Below are 24,567 nucleotides of genomic sequence, written 5' to 3' on the forward strand. Positions count from 1 at the left end.
ACTGAAAACACAAGCAATAAAAGAAAAAACACAGATAAATTAGACCTCATCAAAATTTTAAAATTTTGTGCTTCAAAGAATATTATCAAGAAAATGAAAAGACAACCCACAGAATGGGAAAAAAAAATTTGGAAATCAAATACCTGATGAGGGACATGTATCTATATATAAAGAGCTCACACAACTCAATAGGAACAAGACAGATAACCCAAATTAAAAATGGGAAAATGAAAAAAAAAAAAGGAAAATGAACTGAATAAATATTTCTCCAAATAAGATGGATATACAAATAGCCAAAAGCATATGCAGATGCTTGGCATCATTAGTCATCAGGGAAATGCAAATCAAGCCTGCAATGAGATACGACTTCACACCATTAGGATTGCTAGAATTAAAGTCAGATAAGAACGAGTGTTGATGAAAATGTGGAGAAACCAGAACCCTCATACACTGCTAGTGGGAATGTAAAATGGCGCAGCCACTTTGGGAAACAGTTGTAAACTTCCCCAAATGGTTAAACATAGATTTAACACAATATCCAGCAATTCCTTTTTTTTTTTTTAAAGATTTTATTTATTTATTCATGAGAGACACAGAGACAGAGAGAAACAGAAACACAGGCAGAGGGAGAAGCAGACTCCATGCAGGGAGCCTGACGTGGGACTCGATCCTGGGTCTCCAGGATCACACCCTAGGCCGAAGGCAGCGCTAAACCGCTGAGCCACCCAGGCTGCCCAAGACCCAGCAATTCCACTTGTAGGCATACACATAAGAGAAATGAAAACCTATGTCCCTATAAATTTGTACACAAATATTTGTAGTCAAAAGGCGAAAACACCCCAAATGTCCAACGAATAAATAAATAAACAAAATGTGTTTTGCCATCTACACAATGGAATATTATTCACATATTCATAAGAAGGAATGGAGCACTGACACATGCTACAATAAAGATGAACCCCAAAAACTTTATGCCAGGTGAAAGAAGCTTGACACAACAGACCACATATTACGTGATTTCATTTAGATGAAACGACCAAGTCTAAAAGGACAGAAAGTAGATTAGCAGTTGCTTAGGGCTAGAGGGGATGGAAGGACAGGGAGGTCATTGCTGAAGTGTATAGGATTTCTTTAAAGGTGACAGAACGCTCTAAAATTAACTGTGCTGCGGGTTGCTCCTATCAGTGCATATACTAAAAACCATTCTACTATGTTCTTTAAATGGGTGAAATGTCTGATATGTGGATTAAATCTCAACAGAGCTTTAAAATGTTTTTAAAGGCAGTTTGAGGGAAAGGAAAACAAGCAAAGATGCCAAAGTTGTAAGTTACTCTGCAACCGAGTACACAAATGATATTTAGGTATCAAACTTCACAACTTCTCAAAAATTTAAAAATGAAAGGAGTTCTCTCCAGTCCAACTGCCTAGAGGGAGGTAACCCCCATTCCCTGGCCTCATGTTTCCACGTGGGGACTTCTTGCAGTGTAACATTCCTGGCCTGTCTGAACCCCCTCTCCCAACACAGGAGCAATTTACCTGATTGGTGAATTTGAAAATGGAACTGAGCATCCTGTGTCTCGTGTAGCTGGGCCTGCCCACAGAGAGGCATTTAGCAAGCTTCTTGTGCCAGACTTTGCCCCTGCTCTTGTGGCTGGGAGCTGAGTTCTTTCAGTTCAGGGGAGAAGATGTAGAGAAACTAGGTGATGGCACAATGGGGTGGTTTTATTTATTTATTTTATTTTATTATTTGTTTTAATAGGATAGTTTTAAAGCATGTCTGCAAGTTCTTCAACATTCTTCCCATCAAGAGGTGGAGTGTATATCCCCATCTTTTGAACTAGCTGGGATTTCGTGATTGCCTTAATAAGTAGAAAGTTGTAGAAGGGGAGCAGTGTAATTTCGAATTAAAAAAGCCACGTGGCTCTTGTTGGTTTCTCTTAGGACACTCACGTTGGGACGCTTCAGTCACCATGAAAGAAGTCCAGGTACCCGGAGGTGACCATGTGGTGAGAGTGTATGGGAACAGGGGAGAGATGCTGTTCCAGCCTAGGTACTAGACCTGCGAATGAATGCTCCTGCTCCCTGCCACCACCTGACTCTGACCACATGAGGTACCCTCCTGAAAGTCACTGGGTGGAGTCCAGCCAGTTCCCACATCATGAGCAAATTAGTGGTTAGTATTATTCTAAGTCACTCATTAGGGGTGATTTATTAAATTTCAAAAAAGAAATCTGGAATACACCCATTTTCTATGCCAGTAGAGAATTAAATTTACTAATAATGAAACTTGATCTCCCTTTACCTGACCCCTCTTTCTTATTTCTCAGTAAAAGTTGATTCCAAACTCAGAAGGGAAAATTTGTGTTTAGGGGGCTCCTAAACCCTCCAACTTTATCTGCCTAATATAAGAATTTCTCTGCCCTTCTCTGTGGCCCTGGATGGGCCTCAGGCCCCTCTGCTTGATTCTCTCTAGTGACTTGAAATGTCCCTGCAAACATTCAACTTAGAATGGCTCTTCCATAAAACATTTTTTTAAAGATTTTATTTATTCATGAGAGACACAGAGAGAGAGAGAGGGAGAACATATGAGAGACACAGGCAGAGGGAGAAGCAGGCTCCATGCAGGGAGCCGGACGTGGGACTTGATCCCGGGACTCCAGAATCACGCCCTGGGCCGAAGGCAGGCACTTAACTGCTGAGCTACCCTGGGATCCCCTAAAACATTCTTTCTTCAGTTGATCGAAAACCCCTTAAAGCGGCGCTGAACAAACTATCTTCTACATTCACACCTTTCAAGCCTTTCACGGCAGACATCACCTATTTCTTTAGTTGGTTACCTCTACTTCCTTCAACTTTTCCTCGTCAAACTTGAGTGTACATCAGCTGGAGGACTTCTTACCACATAGGTTCTTAGGCCCCCTCCTCGGGGTTTCCTCTGATTCAGGAGGCCTGGGGTAGGGTGGGCGAATTTGCTTATTTAACAAGCTCCCAAGTGCTGCTGGGGCTGACATCCAGGGCCTGCTCTCTGAGAACCACTGAGCTTGAGAAACCAAATGTCTAGGGTGGTGAAAGAGTCCTCATGCTGGCTGTGCTATGTTCCGATAAAATATAAAGGTCCCCAGTAAAAACCAGGGTCCTTGCCTGTGTCACACAGTTGCCAGGTTCTATAGCCTGACTCCGCAAACAGTCTGGGGTTATGGAGACAGGAAATATGGCTTGAAGAGATTTGTCTGTGGACTTCATCTGAGTGTTAATATCCTCTTTCCAAGTGGCATGAGAATCAAACAGAATAGGATGGCTGAAGACCGTAGCAGAATCCACTAACCCATTTCCTGTTTGTTCCCTTGGCATACTCCTGTGCTTTCTAGAAGCTCTGATAATGCAGAAGTAAAAGCAAAAGGGTGACAGGTACTGCATGCTTTTTGTGTACGTATGGAAGAGGCCACATCCCTGAAAGAGGAGAAGATCCCTCTTCGTGGCTGGGACCATTATTCAGAGCCTCAGCTGCATTTGCAGAAAAGGGTAAGGAGAGCCTTACCTCACAGGTTGCCGTGAGGATTAAGTGAAATTAATATATGCAAAGCTCCTAGAAACAGACTTGGCATGCATTAATTATTATTGCTGCTACTATTATCTCCTCCGTTTTAAAGATGAGGATTGAGACTTAGGAAGTTTGAGGAATATACCCCAAAACCTCACAGCTGGAAACTCGGCAATCCTGCCCCTTAGTCAAACAGAGGGATTGCAATGAGGATGCCAGAATAGAATAAAATGTGCAAATCACACCCCTGACACCATCGCCTCCACCTGTGAAAGGCATGGCTCGCGGGTCACAGCACACAGCTCTGCAGAGCCCAGGCGAGGCTTCCGAGGCCTCCTGCAGCCCATGCCGGGGCTTGGCAAGGGCTGCCTGGAAAGAAGCCCAGAGACAGACCTGCTTGACCACACCTGCAGTGGGAACACTGAAGCTGGGGATGCTTCTAGAACGTTATAAAATGAAAGGTCCAAACCCGATAGTAGAAACCTGGAATGGAAGGCTTACGCTACCTACAGATAAGGGAGGAATCCTATAACGTTCCCTCTGGCTCCTTCTGGCTCCTTCTGGCTCCTTCTGGCTCCTTCTGGTTCCTTCTGGCTTCTGTTTCCCTGACTCACTATGGCTATAAAGTCAAAGAAAGGAAAAGCCCTTACTGCCCTTCTACCTTTGGTACAGGCCAATCATTTCTTCGTAATTTTTTTTTTTAAATAATAACTTTGTATTTCAAAAGGCACGCTTCGGTGACTCAATTTTGTCTAAGGCAAACCTCACATAAAACGCTTCCTGATCAGCAGCAGGAGCTCCATTAAAACCAAATAAAAAGGGAAACGTTTTAAGGATCAAAGCAGATGAAACATTACAGAAATGCCACCATCATATTCAAAGGTCCAGTAATTCCGCAGAGCGGATCCCCGATTCTTTGCAATGGTGTTAGAGAAATTAATTGTTTAATCACGATGAAGACGTTGGCTATAAGTAATATTAATTAATATTGCCCTGGGCCTATATTTTATTCTTCTCCCACACTGAGAAGGGGATTATTATGCATCGTGAAAGATGCTCTTCAAAGAGACGTTTTAGCATTCTCCCCACCGCCGCCCCAGCACCAGGCACACAGGCACTGTCTCTCACCCTTATTCCCTGACTTCCCAAGCTCTCAATTGGGTCAAGGCACGCACATGCTCCTCACTCCGTGCCGGGCACCGTTCCAAGCACTTCACACACATTAACTCATTTAATCCTCACCACGATCTGATAATAAGCTTTTACCTGAGAACCAACCTGGGCCCAGGAAGGTCAAACGACTTGTCTGAGGTCACACAACTAGTAAGTGGCACCATCCCATTCCGAGCAGGTGTGATGATGTGGCCTGGAGGGTGTATCATGTGAAGTGTGCGTGGTGAAGCTCTGGCTGTCTGCAGAGGGCCTTCCCCCTGGGAGTGAGTTGTACCCAATTGCACACATTATCTCAGATCATCCCTCAGGGACCCTACAAGGAAGGTTCTAGTACTTCTTTCCATTTTACAGTTAATAAGAATCAAGAGGAAAGAGGCTAAGCAACTTGTTATAGCCGCACTGTTAATAGGTACATGAGGGGAATCAGGCCTGGCAGTGGACGCCAGAGCACCCCTATGAGGTAGGCTGTATTGGAGAAACTTCTAGCTCTATTCCTGCTGTGTGTACTTCATCTCGGACATGATTCCCTGTTTCTGGCTTTCCACTGCTACCACTGCTGGTTGGTTATGTGGATCATAAACAGTTTCATTCAAGTATTCCAACATTCACCTCCTGAGTGCACTGCGCAGCTGCTCCCAAGGCGAGTCCAGACACACAAGGAAGTCTGCCTCCCTCTCCGACACCGGGATCAAGGTCCTCACCCAACAGTCAGGCTTTGGTCATGCTCACCACCAGGCACTCTTTGGACCCCATACATCATCAGATCTGCCCAACTAGGACTGGTGTGCCAAGGGACAGACAACTTCCTCGTTGGTTGGTTCTTAACCTAAGAATTTGCATTACCCTGGCGATTAAATTGTCTTGCCTACACACCAGGAACACTCATCTATGACCGAGTCTGGACCAGAGAATGAAACGAAGTTTAATTTTAAGTAAGGAGTAGAGGGAGAAGGCGATAAAACGAAGTGCAACAGAATTATTAGTTTCTCAGCTCTTCAACGTAGTTAGCATTTGGTGGACATAAATGTTCTCTGGAGGTGTTGGAAACCAAAATACTTGAATTCCAGGGGTTTGTGTTAAGGGTTGTCTTAGAGACAGTCTCTCTCTGTCTCTCTGTCTGTCTGTCTCTCCTTGTCTCTCTCTGTCTATGAAGCAGCATACCCCCGTTCATTTCCTGATGCGGAGCTCCCAGGAGTTGGAAACAAAATGTTTTCGATGGATGCCCTTTATCTTTGGAATCCCTTCCTTCCTGGACTGGCAGAGACTAAATCTCTTGGCCTTCCACAAAGCCTGTTCCAAGGTTTGTCTTTTTAATTGAGCTTCCGCTTAAAAATGCTTAAGACTATTTGCTTACTACTGACAACACAATGAAACTTGGTCATCAAACAGTGCTAGGCCCTCATTTTTTTTTTCTGACTCTAACAAAAAGATCCAACTCAATGCTCACTTAACTAGTAACTATCCCCCCTGTTGCAATTTTCGATTAAGGATTCTGTTCTCAGCCCCTAGTAAAAGGCTTTATGGTGTGATTTGCTTTGGACTTAATTTTGACTCTCAGAGGAGTGTTTAACCCCTGGTAAGAGGAATGCACAAAGAGAAAGCCTGCAAGAGTGGATTCCAAAGGCCAGGCTAAGTCAAATATGGGCATCAGATGTGAGTTCCAATCTCCAGAGCCTCCAAAACAAATGATAAGGCATAGATTAATTTTACAATATTTTTTATGTGAATGAGTTTAAAGTTTTAGGAAGTTTTCCCTAAGTTTATCTTGCACTAAAGAATTAAAATACCATTTTATATGTCCAGGTTTGAGCAAACAAACTGACCTAAGATCATTTAAATTTTTAGAAAAAAAGATTATATAAACACAGATTTTCCAAAAGCAACATGTTTGGTAACTAATGAAGTTTATTTTCTCCACTGAAATTCCTTTTATTGTGTGTCCCATTGTCCTAGTAAAACTTGAGTGAGAAAGTCAAAATAGATGGAGTAATAGGAGGAATATGATATTTTGCTGATCTGGCTGGCTTTCCTTAACTCTTGATTTGCACATTTCCAGAAGGAAATGTTAGCCAGTGTTGGTCACTGCCTGTAAAACTAGCCATCCCTTTTCCGAAATCCAATTCTTAAGCAGGACTGGACTTTGTGTTCCCACCATTGGTCATCAGACCGCTATTTCCCGGCACCTGTCAAAACCCAGAGGTGGTTTTTTAAGCCACTAAGGTCACTTGTGGTGATCCCGGGCAGTAGGCAGGAAGACCCGTGATGTTTGTCAGTCAGAGTATGCTCTCATCTTGGCTTCTGTGCTCCTGCTTCCTGCCCACTTGCCCTTGAAGGGGTTCCGGTGGAACCATGAGCTAGTGAATACAGCTTCTACAACTCAGATGCTAGCCAGACTCCAGTTCTTGGATTCTCAATGACCTCCGGGCCTCTAGCTGGCTGATTTCCCCGGTCCTCCCTCCCATCCAGGTGTCTGAAATGACAAGTTACTATTTACTTAGCTCCCTTTCCTACTTTCAAGAGAAACCAGTGGGTAAAATTGTGCCAGGTGGTGCTGTTGATAAACAAGTTCTAATATAAGATTTCCTCCTGGAACTCCGGCTCCTTTTCTTCTGGATGATGACTGAGGTGGGAGGAAACTTGGCTCTGCCTTCTAGAGATTTTTCCTTTGATAGCTCATCTCCATGCCTCATAGAGTGACAGGAGAAAGAGAATGGTAAGCTGGCTTTGCAGGAGTCCCTGAGGTGGTTTCATTCACCCTAACCTCACCCAATTTACTGAATCCCTGAGGCCAGGCCACCTCCCCCCCTGAATGGCTGGTCTTAGGATGGTGCCCATATGACTCAGATTCTGCCAGCAGTGTTCCTTCATCCACCACAGCCCTACAAATTCTATCTCTTAGATCTTTTGCACATCCCATCAGGATATTTCTTATCTCTGTTCTTGGACATAGGAAGTACTCAACAGATATTTTTGAAAGTTGAATGAACTCTACTTACTGCTTTCCAGCTTTACTAATAGCCCTTTATTCCAGAATTAATGCATCAATCCAGTAACTGGCCATCTTGTTTCTGAGTTCCATGAGAGATAGTAGAGTACACAGGAACCTGAAGTACTTTTTTTAAAAAAATATTTTATTTATTTATTCATGAGAGACACAGAGAGAGGCAGAGACAGAGGCAGAGGGAGAAGCAGGCTCCATGCAGGGAGCCCGACGTGGGACTCAATACCAGGACCCCGGGATCACGGCCTAAGCCAAAGGCAGAGGCTCAACCACTGAGCCACCCAGGGACCTCAGAGCCTGAAATTCTGATAGAGGTCAACTTTGCCACTTACTGTCTATAACCTTGGCTAGTTTCTTCACTGATGGAGGAAGCACCGGTGGAGTGTTTATGGGTCAAGGACTATGCAAGACACAATAGATGGAGAAATGAAATGCACAGTGCCTGCTTGCAGGCTGCAAGTCTCCCACAGCTTAGTGGGGATGAAGGACATGAGAAAGAGCAAAATTTGCACAGTGTGATGGAGGTGTGTGATAGAGATGCCATGGTGGGAGTGTCGGGGGGCCAAGTCTAGGGAACACTTGGTAGGAGGGGCAGCCAGGGAACACTTCCCAGAGGAGCTCACACTTTGGCTAGATTGGAATTATGTTAGCCATTCAGAAAAGGGAAAGAAGGGCACTTCTGGCAGAAGAGAACAGAATATACAGCGTCAAAACAGGCCAGATTGAAAAAGCTAAGCAAAGGTTCTTGTGAAGGAATGCAAGGAGCTAGTGCTGGAAGGTGAGGCAAGGGGCCTGCATTCTATAGTAAGGTATGTGATTTTTACCCTGAAGATGATAGGAAGCAAATGAAGGATTTAAAAATAAGTGTAGCGTGATTATGGGGCCCCTGGGTAGTGTAGTCAGTTAAGCGTAACGACTCAGGTCGTGATCTCAGGGTTGTAAGATCAAGCCTCATAAAGGCTCTGCATCGCTTAGGACTCTCTCTCTCTCCCCCTCTCCCTCTGTCCCTCATCGCCTCTCTAGAACAAATAAATAAATATTAAAAAAATGATTTTTAAAATAAAATAAAATAAAAACAGGAGGAGCCTGATCAGATACGCATTTTAGAATGCCTACTCTAATGAAGGAACAGAAAACAGTAAAGGGAGTTAAAATTCATTCATTCAACAAGTATTTAGGCATCTTCTGTGTGCCTGGTGCACATTTGGCAGGCAGGGCTCCTGTCAGCTAGAGCCTGAAGCCTAGTGTAGCGACAAGACGAAAACTTAGAGGTCAATATAGGTCAGTGGGAATGAAGAGAAGGATGTTGATTTGAGAAATATTTAGGAGGTATAATTAACAGGACTCAATGGCAGGTTAAGAGAGTGAAGGGAGGGGAAGAGAGAGGAAGGGATCTTGGATGACGTCCAGGTTTCTCTCTTGGGCAATTGGATATCCAATGCTGACATTCACATAGTGTTTCTTAATAGAGTACTAGTGGCATTTTGGACAGGACGAGCCTTTCTGTGTGGGACTCTCTTGTGCATTTTTAAATGTTTGACATCTTTGGCCCCAATCCACTAAATTCCAGTGACATTTCCTAGCCATTATGGCAGCCAAAAAGTGACCCACTCCCACATTTCCAAATACCTCTTCAGAGCCAGTATACAGAAGGAAGGATGGATTGGAGTTGCAGAGGAGAAATGAGGCCAGTTTGGGGGCACACCCAACTTGAGGAACTAATCAGCCTTCCATGTGTGCATCCACCTGTGTGCCACCAGCCCCATCACCTGCAGACAAAGGCAAGTCGAGATGCCAATGTCTCACAGTGGGAGCTGTGTTGCTCTCATTTGCAGACCACAGATGGGCGCCTTGCCACCCAGGGATCCCCCTGTCACTCCTATATTCAAGGGCCATTCATTGCTCCCTCCATATGCTTCACATCAGCACCTGGAGCCCCTTCTGATGGGCTTGTTTGGCATTCATTTCCTAGCACCCCTCTTCACACCTACAAACCTACTGACAGTATTATTCTCTGTCTTGAGTGTCTTTCTCTCTTTTTCCCCAGCTCATATCTCTTGGCTCTATATGAGGTCATCTCAAAGCCGCTACCTCCACAAAGTTATCTTGGATTGAACCCACTCAAATGTAACAACTCCTCCATAGAATGTCTTGTATTATTTGACCCCAAAACAATGTGGTGTGTTAAGTGTCTGGCAGGAGTTTCAAATGTGTACGTGTGTATGAAATTTATGAGAAACCCAAGAGTGAGGGGGTCAGGTTAAAGAATACGGGATCTGTGCTGGTTATTCTCCATGCGCCTTTCTAAACCCATTCTGCACCATTCCCTGCCTGGTTCTGTGCCCCAGGAGAGTGGTGTCCACAGATGGCAAAACTCAGGGTCACTTGCCATCTGGCTGCCAGTTGGTTCAACAGGAGGCACCAGTACGGAGAATGAAAGGTAGAAGAGAGGTAAGCGTGTTTATTCCCTCTGCATCCTCACCTGGCCTGCTCTGATGCTGGCATTGGCCAGGTTCAGTGGCCACAGCTGCTGTCAAGCACTTCCCTTCCTCTGAAGCTCAAGCTCCAGCAGTGCCATTCCCACTTCCTGCCGCTTCATGTTATGAAGGCCAGGTTCTGGTCTTTTTTTATTGCAAATTCCATAATTAGAACCTGCAGGAAAAGTGACAAGCCCCTCCACTCCTACTCATACACATACACTTTAAAGCATTTTATTGGTCACCTTTTGTCTATACTTCCTTCTGGATCTTTATATTCTATGCTTTAAGTAAGGTCAAGTCTGTTAGCTGACTGTTCAGGAGTCTAGCATGTGGCCTTTTCAATGGCTAAATGAAATCCCTGACTTTGAAAGGACAGATACCCTAACTGGAGTAATAGGTCATCTGGTCTGGATAACTTGTCTCCCTAAAAAAAAAAAAAAATCATTGGCCTGAATCAAACTATATAGAAATGCATTCCTATAATCCCAATGTGGAATACTTAGTGATTCAAGTAGAGTTATCTAGCCTCAATGTTTCCAGATAAAAATGGAAAACAATATGCGTGGTGACCCTACCTGAATTATCGTATTAAAACTCTTCAAAAAAAAAGTTGAGCATAGTGTGTAAAAATTCCACAGAAATGACAGTTTTAGAAGACCTCAGAGGTCACCTTAATTTTCTCATGCTCCCAAATTCCATTTTGTAAAAAGATAGGACATTAATTAATCTTTGGTAATAGAAGTTACCTAGGACCTTGCCACTCATAGTGACCTGAGGATCAGCAACATCAACAGCACCCAGGAACTTGTCAGAAATGCAGAACTTCCAAACCCACCCCAGATCGACTGGGTCAGAACTTGTATATTTAACAGGGTTCCGGAGGTTCCTTTGCACATTGAACTTGGAGAAGCACTAAACCAAGAGAATCCACAAACTATCTGTGTGAAGGGCCAGTTGTTGTCTTTATTCACAGCTCTTTAGAGAAATAGAACCAACAGTGTGTGTGTGTGTGTGTGTGTGTGTGTGTGTGTACACGCCTGTGTGTAAAGAGATCTATTATAGGGAATTGGTTCATACAATTACGGAGACAGGCAAGTCCCAAGTTTTGCAGGGTAAGTTAACAAATGAAGACTCATGGTTTAGTTCCAGCCCAGGAGCCCATGGTTGAGTCCCAGTCCAAGACTAAGGTCTGAGAAACAGGAGACCTAGGAGAGTAGTTACCATCCAAAGACTGGCAGCCTTGAGACGCAATATTTCAGTCCAAGTCAAAGCAGGAAAAAAAAAAAAAACCCTAAAAACAAAAAACAAAAATCCCAGTTCAAATGCAATCAGGCAGAAAGAATTCTCTCTTATCTGGGGTAGGAGAGGGTCAGCTTTTTTGGTCTATTCATGCCCTCAACTGATTGGATGGGGCCCACACTTTAAAGAGAGCAATGTGCTTTATCCGATCTACTGATTTAAATGTTAATGTCAAAAAATAAATAAATAAATACATAAATAAATAAATAAATAAATAAATAAATAAATAAATAAATGTTAACGTTACCCCCAAAACACCCTCACAGACACACCCAGAATGATGTTTGACCACATCTTTGGTCACCTTGTGGCCCAATCAAATTAACACATAAAATTAACCATAGTAATGTTTAACCACTATCCCGTCCTACCTCCCTTCCCTTATCTTTTTTCATGAATTATTAATTGCAGGGACAGAAGTGTTGGTTATACAGAACCCACTGGCACAGGCTTGCACGCAATCTTATTTTACATTAAAATAATATGTTAGCCCAGAGTCTTTTGGGCCTCTAGAACTGAGCCAAGTTTCCTGCCACTTTGTGATAGGGAACACTTTTCCTCCAATATCCAATAACACGTTCATCACTTCCAGCTGAGACCTCACCAGAAGAACCTTTAACATTCCCATCTACAGCAACATTCTGTTCATGACAGCATATGCATTCTCTCAGATGATAGAAGCTTTCTCTGCAGTCTCCCCATTTCTTCCTGAGTCTTCACCAAAATTATCTTTAATGTCTATATTTCTACCAATCATCTTATCAAGACAATCTAGGCTTTTTCTATCACATATCTTCAAAATTCTTCTAGCCTCTGCCATAACCCAATTCCAAAGCCACGTCTACATTTTTAGGCATTTATTACAGCATCACCCCTCTTTCACTACCAAAATCTGTATCAGTCAGGGTTTTCCAGGGATTTATTTTAAGGAATTAGGGGGCTGGCACATCTAAAACCCAGCGTGGGCTGGAAGCCCAAGCGGGAGTTGGTGTTGTTTCTTGTCTTGAGTCCAAAATGTGCAGTGCAGGCGAGCAGGCTGGGAACTCAAGCAGGAGTTAAGGCTGCAGTCTTGAGCAGAATTTCTTCTTCTCTAGAAACTTCAGTTTCTGCTCTTAAGACCTTCAACTGGTTGGGTGAGACCCACTCACATTATCAATTATGATCACTTTTACTTAGCCAATTGATTCTGTATGTTAACCACACCTGCAAAATAACCTCATGCCTGGATTAGTGTTTGGTTAGATAACTAGATACGATAGCCTAGCCAAGGAGACACATAAAAATAACCATCGAGACTGCCCACCACTACTTTAGACCTCTGATACTCCTAATTGCTTACCTTGATCTTCTTTATCTCTTTAATTATTTTTGCCACAGCACTTAACATCTTCTAACATTTTATACAATTTACTTATTTATTATGTAATTTATTGTATGCCTCTCCCTCTTAAATTTACATAGGGAAAGGAATCTTTTCTGTTTTGTTCACTGATGTAGTCCAAATACCTAGAACAGTGTCTGGCACTTAATAAATACATGTTGAATGAATTAATCCAGGTTTTGCCACTTACTAGAAAGTAACAACCAATGGACAAATTATTTAACCTCAGTGACCAATTAAAGCAAATGAACAAATAAGAATTTTTCTCTTAAGATTGTCATAGGACAAAGCAAGAAAACGTTTATAAAGTGTCAGTAAATGGTATTGATGATTGTGATCTCCTCCAGTTGTTCATTCAGCAAATACTTACAAAGACCTACTATGTGTTGGGTACTGGGCACCAAAGGTACCACAGAGTGTAACAAAACCCCTGCCTTCTTGGAACTTAGTGTCTTGTGTGAAAATAAGACCATAAAGATGCTCTCTGCCCTGGAGAGGAAGTTTCTACCTTTTTATTACAACCCATGGCTCTACTACAAGGTCAGTGTCATGGGCAATCAGAGGTTCTTGCACCGTGGATTGCCTCAAGGCCATGGTGGGTGTCTACTTCAAACCTCAGCTCTTCTTCAACTGTCAAATCCTTTGCCACACAGGCCTTGCATCTGCGCAGTAGAAATAACACTTGGGCTTTGTGATCGGATGACAAATCTTGCAAATATGGAGGATCAGGGTAATTAGCATCGCATCTGACGCCTCCTCTTCTTCATTCAGGGTAAGATATTTCTTGTGTGATAAACTCAAAATGGATGAGAGATCTAAATGTGAGACAAGATTCCATCAAAATCCTAGAGGAGAACACAGGCAACACCCTTTTTGAACTTGGCCACAGTAACTTCTTGCAAGATACATCCACAAAGGCAAAAGAAACAAAAGCAAAAATGAACTCTTGGGACTTCATCAAGATAAGAAGCTTTTGCACAGCAAAGGATACAGTCAACAAAACTAAAAGACAACCTACAGAATGGGAGAAGATATTTGCAAATGACATATCAGATAAAGGGCTAGTTTCCAAAATCTATAAAGAACTTATTAAACTCAACACCAAAGAAACAAACAATCCAATCATGAAATGGGCAAAAGACATGAAGAGAAATCTCACAGAGGAAGACATGGACATGGCCAACAAGCACATGAGAAAATGCTCTGCATCACTTGCCATCAGGGAAATACAAATCAAAACCACAATGAGATACCACCTCACACCAGTGAGAATGGGGAAAATTAACAAGGCAGGAAACAACAAATGTTGGAGAGGATGCGGAGAAAAGGGAACCCTCTTACACTGTTGGTGGGAATGTGAACTGGTGCAGCCACTCTGGAAAATTGTGTGGAGGTTCCTCAAAGAGTTAAAAATAGACCTGCCCTACGACCCAGCAATTGCACTGTTGGGGATTTACCCCAAAGATTCAGATGCAGTGAAACGTCGGGACACCTGCACCCCGATGTTTCTATCAGCAATGTCCACAATAGCCAAACTGTGGAAGGAGCCTCGGTGTCCATCGAAAGATGAATGGATAAAGAAGCTGTGGTTTATGTATACAATGGAATATTCCTCAGCCATTAGAAACGACAAATACCCACCATTTGCTTCAACGTGGATGGAACTCGAGGGTATTATGCTGAGTGAAATAAGTCAATCGGAGAAGGACAAACAGTGTATGTTCTCATTCATTTGGGGAATATGAATAATAGTGAAAGGGAATATAAAGGAAGGGAAAAGAAATGTTGGGAAATATCAGGAAGGGAGACAGAACATAAAGACTCCTAACTCGGGGAAACGAATTAGGGGTGGTGGAAGGGGAGGAGGGCGGGTGTTGGAGGGGAACGGGTGACGGGCACTGAGGTGGACACTTAATGGGATGAGCACTGGGTGTTTTTCTGTATGTTGGTAAATTGAACACCAATAAAAATTAATTAAAAAAAAAAAAGATATTTCTTGTGTGACTGAAAGAAAAGGAGGAAAAATCATTGAGATGGGATCAGAGAGAGCTTTCCAGGCCAGTCTAGCCTGAATGGTACTAGTTCTATGGCAATTACTGCTCTACTGATGATACTAATGATCATAAACTATGTAGCAAACAGCCTTGTGATGATTTCTCTGATCCTCCAAGCCTAGAAGCAGATTCAGGTGTCTGGTGTCTGGGTGTAGGGATGCGGGCAAACCCTGAGGAACTGCTGAGGACAAGGCATTCCCAGAGCAGTGGCTCTCAACATTGGCTGCACTTTGGGATCATCTGGAGAGCTTTTAAAATTCCCAATGTCCAGGTTGCAAATAAGTCAGAATCTCCAGAGGTGGGATCCAGGCGTCAATTCTTTTTAAAGCTTCCCAGGGAAGCTTTCAAAATGTGGTTGAGATTCAGAACTACGCCCTTAAAGGCTTCAGTTCCCGCTTAGAACAGTGCTAAAGCTTCAGCATTCCTGCATCACTTGAGGATCTTGCTAATGGTGCAGACTCTGGCTCAGTAGCTCTGGTGCTGAGATTCTACATTTCTAAGAAGTTCCCAAGTAGATTATGAGGCTGCTAGTCAGCAATGACATTTTCAGTAGCAGGCGCCTAGTCATGTCTGATCCAAAATAGACCCTAGAGGCTTGGGGTAGTTTTGAAACTAATACGGGAGTTGGTGTTGACTCTATAGAGAGTGTGGAATGGCACCAAAGTCATAAAGAAATGGATTTATACAAGAACCTTCTTAAGCCATACCCACGGGCCTGAAGCATGCGAGCTAGCATTGTGCTGAGGTGGACATAGTGGTATTTAGGAATGTGGTTCCCAGAGTTAAATTGCTTGAATTCAAACCCTGGTTCCACCCTCTTCCAGCTGTGTGATCTTTAGTAAGTCACTTATCCTTTTATGCCTCAGTTTCTCCATCTGTAAAACGGGGATGTTTGCAATGCCTACCTCATAGTCTTCTTATAAACATTAAATGAGTCAATAACAATAAAACCCTTAGAAGCGTGGCTGGAAAACAGTAAGTTCTCCTTAATTGTTAGCTATTGTCATTATTAGAATGAAAAGATGTAGGGTTTTGAGTCAAGACAGTCATGGGTTCAAATCCTAGCTTAGCCACGTAACAACTCTATGCCTTGATTTTGTTATCTGTGTATCACAGCAATGATGCCTTCTCTACAGACTTATTGAAAGGGTCCAAATAATATGTGTAAAACACATAGTACATAGCAGGTGCTATGATCTGAATGTTCGTGTCTGTCTAAAATTCATATGTTGAAATCCTAACCCCCACTGTGATGGTACTGGGATGTGATTAAGTCATGAGGGGAGAGCCATCATGGGTGGAATTAGTGCCTTTATAAGAGACCCCACTGAGCTCCCTGGCCCCTTCCACTTGTGAGGATACAACGAGTGGTCTGCAACTCCAAAGACAGGCCCTCACTGGACCCTGATCTCAGACTTCCAGCCCCCAGAAGCGTGAGAAATAAATTTCTGTTTACAAGGCCCCAGTCTGTGGCATTACTGGACTAAGACAGTAGGCGCCAGTGAGTGCCAGTTGCTGCTGAAGGGTCAAGCCCAAGCTTGACTGCAGGAGCAGGGGGCTCACTGGCTGTGTGACTAGAAGGAGGTCGCTACCTCTCTAAGTCCCCATTTCGGCATCCATAATACGGGGATGACAGCAGGGAGGTTGGGAGGAGAGATGAGTACGCATGAACATGCCTAGTATACCAGAAGCTCAAAAACACAAATATAAGCTTTTCCTATTGTGAAAGGATCCCTCCCCTACCCCCAAAGTAAAAGGAAAATGAGACTGGCTGTGGGACACCAAACACTTTCCCAAAGACCTCTTTGAGTAGAGTGGGAAGTTGACGCAGGTTAACAACTCACTTCCCCTCAAGCCTGGCCACACCGTGAAAGAAAGATCACCATTCGTTACAAAAATCCCTTTTGCCTTGTTGGTGGGACAGTTTCTCTATGACGAGGCCTCGCTCCCACACTACTCTCTTTCCTTTTACAGATTTTGGTGGCAACCCTAACCCAAAGCACCTCCCAGTAAGTCCATTAAATGGGCTCCTGCAGGAGCAGGAGAGTGGTGTGTGTGTTTAATGGGTGTCTAAAAGCAAACTGGATAATGTTCTCTGGAAGGAACCCCCAGAGGGGGCAAGATGGCACTCAGCAGTGCCAGGCCACTCATCTCGGCTAATAAAATCTCCCTCAGTAGCCATCCCCCGTGCCCAACTCCTAAGTGCCATCTGGCACTTACATCTTGAGATTTGCCGCTTCTGTTTGTGATCCAGACAGCCACAGCTCACTTCCATGTGGCAACGTAAGTGTATTGACATTTATCATCGGATTCCACTTTCCAGAACAGAGAGAGATGGGCCTGGCAGGCACAGAGGGCGTACATCTCTGTGGTATCACACCCAACAGCTGACACTGGGGATTACTTATCTATTCTGTTACCCTTTGGCACAGACACCTCTGCTCAGTGCGAATGACAATCACTGGCTTGTGCTGCAAGTAAGGAGAGAAGAGAGTTACTCCAAAATCTCCACGCGCCACACAAGCTCCTCTCTCTAGGACAAGATTACACAACTTTTGCAGATGCAACTCACATTTCAAAAAAACCCACAAACATATATATATATAATGTGTGTGTACACATTATATATATAGATATAGATGTGGATATAGATCCATATGTTTCTGTGAAAAATACTGTGGCATTATTTGAGCATGTATCTGTGCATGTGTCAGCATATTCTCATATGCGTGTCTTTGTGGATAAACAGCATATAAAAATACAGGTTATTTTCCCACAAACTGTGTCTTAATGCCGCATTCAGCAACAGATTCAGTTTTCCATTATTAGGACTCAGACTTTTGTTCCCCAGTCCCCAGTGAAGGGCTAAAAATCTGCTTGAAAGCCAAAACATTTGTGCCCCTCTGCTTAAACTCATTGTAGTCCCATTAATGAGAGTCTCAAATGAGCTCTAAGCATGCTTTGGAGCCCCTGAAAATGCTATGTTAACCAGAAAGTTCCCCTAAATTGCCTCATTTATTCAGGTGTTGCCCATTCTTCTTAGTCTTTTTTTTATTTTTTATTATTATTTTTTTTAAACCACAAGCCATTGTTTTAAAGGTGAGCTCATAGCCAGAACAATGTATCTTGTATGACTGGGGCTGTCAGAGAAGGAACCTGTCACCCGTGTTATCAGGAGCTTTGTTTATGGTGATCTCACAGTCAACAACGACTCGGTCTCAGAACTAACCGGTGAATCATGCTGCAGGAAGATGACGACAGCCATGACATTCTGAATCCTCTACAGAGGAGACCAAAGAGGAAACATCAATGGATGAATGAGATTTTGCTACAGAGAAGGAAAATAAAAAGACACTACCAGGAAAGAAGAGTGGATTTGGGTTTCTATTGTGCCTGGTATGTCACCGTGAACCATGGAGCTGCTCAATAAATATTATCCAAGTTGAATTGAAAGATCTGTATCAGCCTGGACAAAGGCAAAGATAGAACTCAAATTTCTATTAAGCATGTACATTTGCAAGGAAAGGATAAGGAGAATTTTGTCCAAATACATTTGACTTTGGATTGACCTTTCTGTCCACAGATAGTGAGGATGAGCTGGCAAGAATGTTTCCTAAAACAGGAAGACAAAAGATCGTAGAAACTAAGGGCTGGAAGGAAGACAGATGAGGTACTTTGAGCCAAGGGATATGAGTAATGCCCAAGGATAAGACAAATGGCCCCCGGGCCAGTACTTTTTGACTTGAAATCATTTTGGCCTCCATATGCTATTAGGGGTCCAGGCCTTCCCATAGCTTAAAAATGGTGGCTCACAGCTTCTTGCCAGAGATTGATCAGTCCACTTAAGTAAGAAAAAAAGCCAAATGGAAGCAATCTCAATCTTACCATGGAAACACAAATCAAGGATCAGAAGAAATATCTCAAGAAGTCCTCCAAGGCAAGGCTTTTTAATTAGTAGTAGTAAGAGAAATGGTGTCAGAAAACCAGCATTTTCATATCCTGCTGATAAATATTTCTGGATGACACTTTGGTAATATGTACTAAAAGCCTTAAAACTGGGGGCACCTGGGGGGCTCAGGGATTGAGCATTTGCCTTTGGCTCAGGTCGTGATCCCAGGGTCCTGGGATCGAGTCCTGCATCGGTTCCCCACAGGGAGCCTGCTTCTCCCTCTGCCTATGTCTCTGCCTCTCTCTGTGTGTCTCTCATGAAAAAATAAATAAAGTCTTTTAAAAAATTAATAGAAGCCTTAAAATTTCCTTACTTTTTGATCCATCAAAAGTATAACTAACCCAATTATAATATCTTTTTCATAGGAAATAAATAATCATGGCTTCGTGCAAAGAAAAAACTAAAATGGCATTAATTGTGCTGTTATATAGTGAAAAATGGGAACAGTTTAAATTTTCTATAACAGGGATTGGGTGAGTGATTATTATATATATGATCTGAAACCCTATGCAGTCATTAATTTGATGTGTGAGAATATTATTTAGCAGGGAAACTGCCAATGCTATATCATTCAATTTAAAAAAGTTGTAAAACTACATATCTAGTATGATCCCATTTTTGTACGATGTCTGTATAGAAATATACACACCTGAATATCGAGGGTAGTTATATCTAGATGGAGGGGGTAATGTATGACTTTCATTTTCTTCTTTATATCTATTTTTTTAATTTCTAAGTTTTCCACAATACACATGTATTGTTTTAATTATGCTTAAAATGAGTTTTTTTTTTAAAGTCATCTATTCCTGAACACTTTGTAGGTGATTGCCCAGTTCTCTGGGGGTGAGGGTGGGGATTGGGAGGAGGAGAATAAGCAGATATTAAAATCACCTTTTAAAATTGTTATTGTTGGTACCATTTTACCAGCAGATGAAGCAAGGAAACAAAGCCCTTGATATGGGCTAGAAAGATACAGAACTAGTACTGCTCTGAGCAATGTGCACCTCCAAGAATTTCTCTAAGATCTTTTATGATTGGTCTCTCTGCCCAACACCCCCTTGTACAAGGTGGCATCCAAGTGCAGCTTCATATCCTTATGGAGGAGCCTCTGTTTGACAGGTAGTTGTCTCTACGCTTACTGGCCTCTATGGAGGTATCCTTGGTCCCAGCTTGTCACTAGATATCAGGCACAGGTACCCTCTGGTGTTTGGGGTGTCATGCCTTGACATGGACTCCAGGAAAGAAATCCCTATACTCTGTAGCCCCTACACTGATCCAGGCGTCTCTCTCACACCCAATCCACAGGCTTCTCAGTTCCTTAGCAGGCTTAGAGCTATACCTGGATCTTCTGCATATTGCACATAAGATGGGAGGAAATGGGGTACTGCCCTTGGTCTTTCGGCAGTGTCCTTTTTCCCTCTTGCTGCTGCTTCCAGACCATTCTCCTTCTCTTTTCCTGATCACAAACTCCCATGCCTACTTGGTTTTAAATTTTCTGTCATTAGATCCCATCTTACTACCCCTCCTTGTCATGTCCATGAACAAACCCCAAGTCACATCCTTTATTCCCTGAAGACTTTGGAGCCTGGTTCAGTCACTCTTTCCAGCACTACTCTGGGCATAATAATTTGTGGGTTCAACATTCAGGGAGATGGACCATACCCTACCTTGGCTTCTTAGTTTCTTGACCTCTTCTCCTCCTCCCATGACATGGTCCTCCATCTACTTTATCTGGTCACTACAAGAGTGATCATACCCTAGACCTTATCACTCCAATAACTGAAATTTTCCATTTTCTTTACTTTTTGTTCTTTCAGTTCAAGCCTTCCACTCTCCTACTATAGCCTCCTATCTTTCTAGCTCTTTCTCTCTAGTACTTCCCCCAAAATCCTTCAACCCTCAGGGATCCCAAATACATTGATCTTAGCACATTTTTACTGTTCTCCACCCCTGCCATGTCCTCACTTCCCTCCCAACCCAGCTTGAATTGAATGATCAATTATTGTAGTCACTTTCTTGTACAGATACTCAATCCCTCACCTCTCTCTCTTATTCCATTTTCCTAACTTGACAAAACTCCAACCCTGGTTAAATCCAATTCTCTGCTTATTCTGTGCCTGCACCCATTGACCATGGCCAGAGAAAACCACAGTTATGTTGAATGATCTCATTTTAAATTCACGCTCTTGAACATCAGGTGATCACTTGCACTGATCACTCTTTCCTTAAACCTCCTTCCTTGTCCTCATTTTCATCTAATGACCCTACTTCTATTTCACTGAACAAATAGAAGCATCCAGAAGAGAACTTCCACTACTACCACACCTATCAACCTGCTAGCATCTGTGCACATATATTTTTCTACTCTCTGGTTGTGGATGAACAGTCCATGTTCCCAGATAAGGCCAACCCTTCAAGTTGAGCACTGGATGCCAACTCTCTTGTTAACTCAAGTTCATAGAGCTACAGCAGTTCTTCCTTCCCTTACCTGGATTATTTTTTTTCTCTCTCTCTATTAACTTTACCCACTAACATATATATGTTATTTTTCCCCCATATAAAACCTCCCTTGATCCCATTTCCCCCTCCAGCTGCCATCTCATTTCTTTTTTCCTTTGATCACAAAACTCCTTGAAAAATTTGTCTTCACTGTCTCCAACCACCCCTCTCTCCATTCTCCTGAACCCACTCAAGGCTTTTGCCTATTAAGATCCCCAAGTGATCTCTATCAAGTCTGGTTGTCAGTTCTCAGCCCTCATCATAGTTGCCCTATCAGCAAATTGGCCAAGGTGACTACTTCCCTCTCCTTGAAACACTCCCTTTATCTGCCTTCCAGTATACTACATTCTCCTGGTTTTTCTCCTACTCATTTGCTGCTCTTTCTCAGTGTCCTTTGCTGGTTCCTCCTCATCTTCTGACCAAGACCTCACAATGCTGGACTTCTTCCCCTTTTCCATCTACATTCACTTTCTTGGTGGTCTCATTCAGTCTCATGGTTTTAATATTGTCCCTATGCTTGATACCTCCCAGATTTATACACCCCCCTCCCCTGGTTTCTCCCCTGAATTCCAGACTTATAGCTCTATCTACCTACTCAACATCTTTACTTGAATGTCTGACTTAACATATCGAAAAGCAAGTTCTTCCTCTTAGCTGCCAAATCTGCTTCTCCTCAGTTTTCACATCAAATAATGGCAACTCTATCCTTCCTGTTACTCTGGACAAAAACCCATTTGTCACCCTCAATCCCTCTCCTTCTCTTATATTGCATATCCAACCCATTAAGAAATCCTGTTGGCTCTTCCTTCAAAATAGATTTGGATCTGACCACTTTTTATCTTCTGTGTTGCTATTACTACCTTGCGTGAGCTACCATAATCTCTTGCCTGGATACTTGTAAATTCTTAACTGGTTTGCTTTGTCTACCTTCAGTCTATTCTTAATCTACCTTAGCAAAGTGGCTCTGCCAAACCCTAGTCAAATTAGGTCATACCTTATCAAAATCGCCCAATGGCTCTGCATTCCTCTTGAGGGTAAGCCAAATCCATGACAATGGCCTCTAAGGCCCTGGATGATCAGACTGCCCTCTCTAACATCATTTTCTCTTCTTCTGTGGCAGTTTTGAAACATGGCTTTCAGTCTTTGACATTCCTCCTGGAGAGAGGCCAAGGGTCTTCTCTCTCCTGCCATTGAATCTGGCCTCTGTGGCTGCTGGACCAATAGATTATGGCAGGCTCCATTTTATGCCTCTTGGAACATTTGCTCTTTGAACCCAGCCACCATGCCTGCAGTAATCCAGCAGCTGTGGAACATCCTACGTGGAGAAGAACGGAGGCCCCGACCAATAGTCCCTGCAGAGCTCTGAGCTGACGGCCAGCACCTACTTGCCAGCCAGGTGAGTGATCCATCATGAAAGGGGTGCCCCAGCGGATGCCACATGGAACAGCGATAAGCCATCCCCGCCAAGCCCTGCTCAAATTGAAGATACACAAACAAAAAGATGATTGTTTTTTTAAGTTGTTTAGTTTCTCGGTGGGTTTGTTTAGAGCCATAGAGAACTCTTCCATTGTAGTACCCTCACTCACTCCATGTTCGCTACTCTGTTGTCTTTGCTGTTCCCTCAACACCCAAAATGCTCTTATCTCAGGGCTTTTGCATTCGCTATTCTCTTCTCTGTTCCCATATGTATGTATGGCTCTCTCACTCACCTCCTGCAGTCTTTAATCACTTGTTATCTCTTCAGTAAGACCTTCTCTCCCAAACTGGCAAGGCACATGTGCTCCCCCAGGGCCTTCTCCCTTTTCATTTAATTTTCTTCCCTCGTAGTTATCACTGTCTAACATACCACGTGTTTACTCATTTAGATTGTTTATTGGATGTCATACCATCTCTATGCTGATTACTCTCTTACATTAGAAGGTAAATGTCATAATACAGGAATCATAATACAGGAATCTTCATTCCCTGCTGATGTGCCCCGAACAGTGTCTTCCACACGGTCACTCTTCAATGAATATTTATGGTTTTACTGCAGCCATGTACTGGGGACTTTGTTTCCTCCCAGATTTCACCCTCCCTCTTGCAACAAGTCTATGAGGTAATAATAATTTTTATTTTTATTCCTGTTTCACAGATGAGCAAACCAAAGCACAACGGGGTTAAGAACCTGCTGCAAAATGGCAGAGCTGGGATCCAAGTTCAGGCAATCAGACACTGACACCCACTCTCTTAATCATGGCATATGCACTGGTTACTCTAGGGACTACAGAGGAGAAACATTGTAACCCAGCTTTGTAGGGTCAAGGAAGGCTTCCCAAGGAGGTGATTTCTAAGCAGCATCCCGAAAGGCAAACAGGAATAGAGTTTGAGACAAAGAGGTTGAGGAAGGGCTTTCTTAGCAGGATTTGCAAGATCACACAGAGTTGCAGGCATCGTGCAAGGAGCAGGGAATACCAGGAGAAATAAAACACGCCCCTTGATTTATACTCAGAAAAGTAGGACAAAGTGTTGAAACAAAGTGTGTTAAAGGCTAATACAGATGCACATAAGATGCTGTGGGGAGATGGAGGAAGTAGGGATTGAGCCAAAGATAATAGTTCAGTGAGGGCTTCCCTGAGGGGGTGGCATCTGAGCTAAATCTTAAAGGATGAGTAAGAGTTTGCTAGACAAACAATGGATGGGGAGTTCTTTTTTAGCAGAAGGAATGGTATATGCAGTGAAAACGTGAAAGAGCTTCTGCGGTTAGGGAAATATCAGGAGGCTATGAAAATCATTATATTTTTTTGTTGAAGATCATTATTTTGTTCTTTCTTTAATATTTGCAGAAAATGAGTCTGTAGCATTGCATAGCATTGAGAGTAGAGGTTCTGTTTGATGTTAAACCTTTGTTCATCCTCCAGTAATACAGACACCCTCACACGTAGCCTTGTTCTCTAACCAAGGCTTAAATAAACTCACTGTTCTTGTCATTTTTATGACGTCCCTTCATACAGGTGGATATTTCTAATCTGTTTCTCTTAACCTCCCAGATTAGAGGCATTCAGTTCCCGCCTTTGCTGATTTAAAGCAGTGCATTCTGAGAGCCAGCCTGAGCAGAGTGTGCATCTAGCCATTGCAGGGAAAAAAGGGAAATGTAAAGTTTTTCCCTGCCATCCAGAATGGCTTACTACCAGTCCATAAGGTCTGCTTT

At 42.9% G+C, this 24,567-nt stretch overlaps 1 long non-coding RNA gene across 5 annotated transcripts in view; it reads right to left on the reverse strand.

Annotated features, from left to right (window-relative positions):
- LOC121472520 overlaps positions 1-24,567 on the reverse strand; it is a 52,809-nt gene that overhangs the window by 13,796 nt on the left and 14,446 nt on the right. Inside the window, exon 2 of one of the 5 annotated variants that reach the window (XR_005982937.1) lies at positions 11,417-11,486. The exons of the other annotated variants lie outside the window; for them this stretch is intronic. This is a non-coding gene — a long non-coding RNA (uncharacterized LOC121472520). The remainder of the gene's footprint in view (positions 1-11,416; positions 11,487-24,567) is intronic. 5 annotated transcript variants of the gene reach the window in all.

This window comes from Vulpes lagopus, chromosome 12, assembly GCF_018345385.1.
Source record: "Vulpes lagopus strain Blue_001 chromosome 12, ASM1834538v1, whole genome shotgun sequence".
In the NCBI taxonomy this organism is placed as follows: domain Eukaryota; kingdom Metazoa; phylum Chordata; class Mammalia; order Carnivora; family Canidae; genus Vulpes; species Vulpes lagopus.